This window comes from Nanorana parkeri, unplaced genomic scaffold (genome assembly GCF_000935625.1).
Source record: "Nanorana parkeri isolate BGI_ZX_2015 unplaced genomic scaffold, ASM93562v1 scaffold1330, whole genome shotgun sequence".
NCBI lineage: Eukaryota > Metazoa > Chordata > Amphibia > Anura > Dicroglossidae > Nanorana > Nanorana parkeri.
In genome coordinates this window covers 445,660-448,697 of record NW_017307598.1, presented here as the reverse complement: position 1 = coordinate 448,697, position 3,038 = coordinate 445,660, and the positions used below count along the sequence as shown (strand labels likewise).

The following is a 3,038-nucleotide window of genomic DNA, read 5'->3' as shown; positions in this document are numbered from 1 at the left end:
GGCCGGGCCTATTTTCAGTGATGAGCCTGGAGCTGGCACTCCAGTAGCCCCTATGTTAATCTGGCCCTGGGCTGGGGTAAACAATGCAGGAGCCTGCGCACTGCAGCTGCAATACACTGGTCATGGTCGCAAGGCTCTGCAGGAGTCAATGCAAAAATATAATAAATGCTATTTTTTAAAATTTATGCATTTGCATTTATTGCAGTTTTGCAAAAGTTGGCCTATTCCTTTAAATAATCCAGCTGCCTACACTCATGCTTATGATAGTTTTCTCCTGACATCACTGAACTTTCACAACCTCTCACTGAACATTAATATACATCAGGCAGAAACATTGAAGGCCCTTAGGGCTGAGGCTCTGCTAGCACCTAGCAACCCTCACTTGCCAGGTCTCCCTCACATGCTACAAGCACTTCCGCCCATAGTTGTCGTCCCTTCCTGCTTCCTGCAGAAACTAAGCGCGTTGGTTCGGGTTCTCTCCCTTGCTTCCGCCCTTACTGAAGCCGAGCAGGTAGGACCCGTGACGTCACTTCCGCCCACTCACCTGGCAGTTCCCTGTCTGTCTTTATTCATCTCATTCGGCAGCAGAGTGAGTGCTCGGTACGGTCCGGTGCTGTGTCCCTCCATACAGTCAGGGTGGCAATGTGTCCCGGTGTACGGCGATGGGGGGTGGGTGATGGTGCATCATGCTGAGTGTGGCAGGGTGTGTGGGTGTGGGTGCTGTCATTGTGCATTGTCCTGGGTGTGCTGAGCTGTGTGCATGTAACAGGTGAGGGGCTGCCTGCTCCTATGTATTAATGTATTGATAATATAGGTGTGGGGGGTATACCTGTGTGATATGATGCTGATCTAGCTCCACCCATTTATGCGTTGGGTTACTAAGGCAATGTATGTGCGCTGCAACGCACCATGAAAAAAAACAATTGTGATGTATCTTTTTTTTTTTGGGGGGGGGGGGGTTTTCCTGCATTAGAAGCTTTAATGCAACGCATGACCACGCGTGCAATAATGCACTGCGCAAATGTGACTTGGCCCATAGACCTTACTGGGAAGAAAAAGCTTTATATTGTTTGCTGGTGACTCGTAGAAGTGAATGTGGCCGCGTTGGATTACGCCAGGTAAGCGACAAATTGGCGCAATTGTTTCCGGGGGGACACGTCGTGTAATAATCTGTGACGCACTTTGCCTGGTTTCTGGTGAAAACTCCACGGAAGGCGATGATGACGGGTTCAGAAAATCGGGTTATTAAAAAGGTTTATTTTAGTTTTTCTGGCTTCACTTAAAAAAAGTTTTTTTTATGAATGAAAAGAAACAATTCGAAAGCTGAGAGTTCCATGTGACCGCGAATTAAAACAAATCTCCGTCACCCCCCAAAATCAATGACACGTCTTAATATTATTATGTATTATTATTGCTTATTATTATTTATTTTATTATTCATTTTATTGTTATTTAATATTGCTGTTATTATTATTATTATTTTTATTATTCAGGACTTATATATTATTGTTATTATTACTAATAATAATAGTATTATTTTTTATTACTACTATTATATAATAACAATAATAATCCTTCTAATGATGAAGACAGAATTCTTAAAATATATATGGAACATTCTGACAAGAAGTTATACTGAGCTTAGGGTAACGGGAGGGCGCTAGTTTGTGTCTTCCCGTTACCCTAAGGAGAACTATGGGGAAAAGCCCTGACCTCATAGTTCTCCTTTAATACTTCTAATATTCTTCATAGACAATGCACTAAAAGCGATTAAAAAACCCCCCAAACATTATTATTAATCTAACTATGTTATTGTTATCAATTAGGTTACTTATGACTGTCGGATGGTGTAATATATTTTTAGAATTCTGTCGTCACCATTAGAATCAATAATCTGAAAGGAGAAGTATGTGGTCAGGGCTTTTCCCCATAATTCTCCTTAGGCCCCGTTCACATGTAGCGACTTATCGTCGCGCGATATCACGAGAAGTCGCCGGCTAATGATAGTCAATGGAGCTGTCTTAGCTCCATGTCGCTCGTCGCGGTCGCAAGTCGCTTCTACCGGACCCTTTTTTCGGCGGATCTTGCTTTTTTTCTATGGAGCCCGACGGAGAAGGTCGCGCGAACGTCGCTGGAACGTCGTCCCTAAAGTCTCGCTATCCCGGCCGCTGCAAAGGTATGTCGCTACGTGTGAATGGGGCCTTAGGGTAACGGGAGGACACAAACTAGCGTCCTCCCGTCACCCTAGGCTCAGCATATAGGGAGTTACAGCTCACATGGGTCCCGACAATTATGTCTGGATTTTTTTTTTGTCTTACTATTTTTTTTTTTAACTTTACTGTCGGGGGCGATAGTGAAATATCTAAACAGACCCCTGATATTTCCCTTTTAAAATATAAAAAGAGATTGGGGGCATGGGAGTCCTCAATCTCTTTTTCTGCAGCCCCAGTTATGAATGAACAGGAAGCCTCTATACTCCGGTCCATTCATAAACTGAGGAGGTAGTATCAGTTACTATGTCCACAATCATGAATGGACATGTAGTGATGTAGAGAACTTCCTGTTCATTCATAACTGGGGTCACAGTCAACATACTGACAGCTGACGGCTCCGCTCTCTGCGTTATCCTGCTCGCAGTCTCTCATTCTCTCGCGGTCACCCTCGTTCTCTCGCGGTCGCCCTCGTTCTCTCGCGGTCGCCCTCGTTCTCTCGGGGCCGCCCTCGTTCTCTCGGGGCCGCCCTCGTTCTCTCGGGGCCGCCCTCGTTCTCTCGTCTCTATACAATGTTTCAGTTTTCTACAACAGAAGGAGCGGTTTCTCCTCCGGACGATCGGATACAATGTTGTGACATGTTTTGTAGCGCCGTTCTTTCCCGGGGGCCGATCACACGTGAAGTGGACTCTTCTGTGAAGTGAATGTCTTGTGTCTGGCTGATCGGCGGAGATGTTTTTCTCCTCCAGCTGTCACAACCGGTGTAAAGTTAATAGGTGTTTATTCTCTCACATCCTCGGAGGAAGCCCCGCCGTGTCTCCGGAGCCA

At 45.4% G+C, this 3,038-nt stretch overlaps 1 protein-coding gene across 1 annotated transcript in view; it reads left to right on the top strand.

The window, feature by feature from the left end:
• The first annotated feature begins 483 nt into the window (after positions 1-483).
• The window catches only part of PGLS (6-phosphogluconolactonase), a 26,996-nt gene continuing 24,441 nt past the window's right edge, over positions 484-3,038 (top strand). Inside the window, exon 1 of the mRNA XM_018569402.1 lies at positions 484-589. The gene's annotated coding sequence lies outside the window, so the exon portion shown is untranslated. The remainder of the gene's footprint in view (positions 590-3,038) is intronic.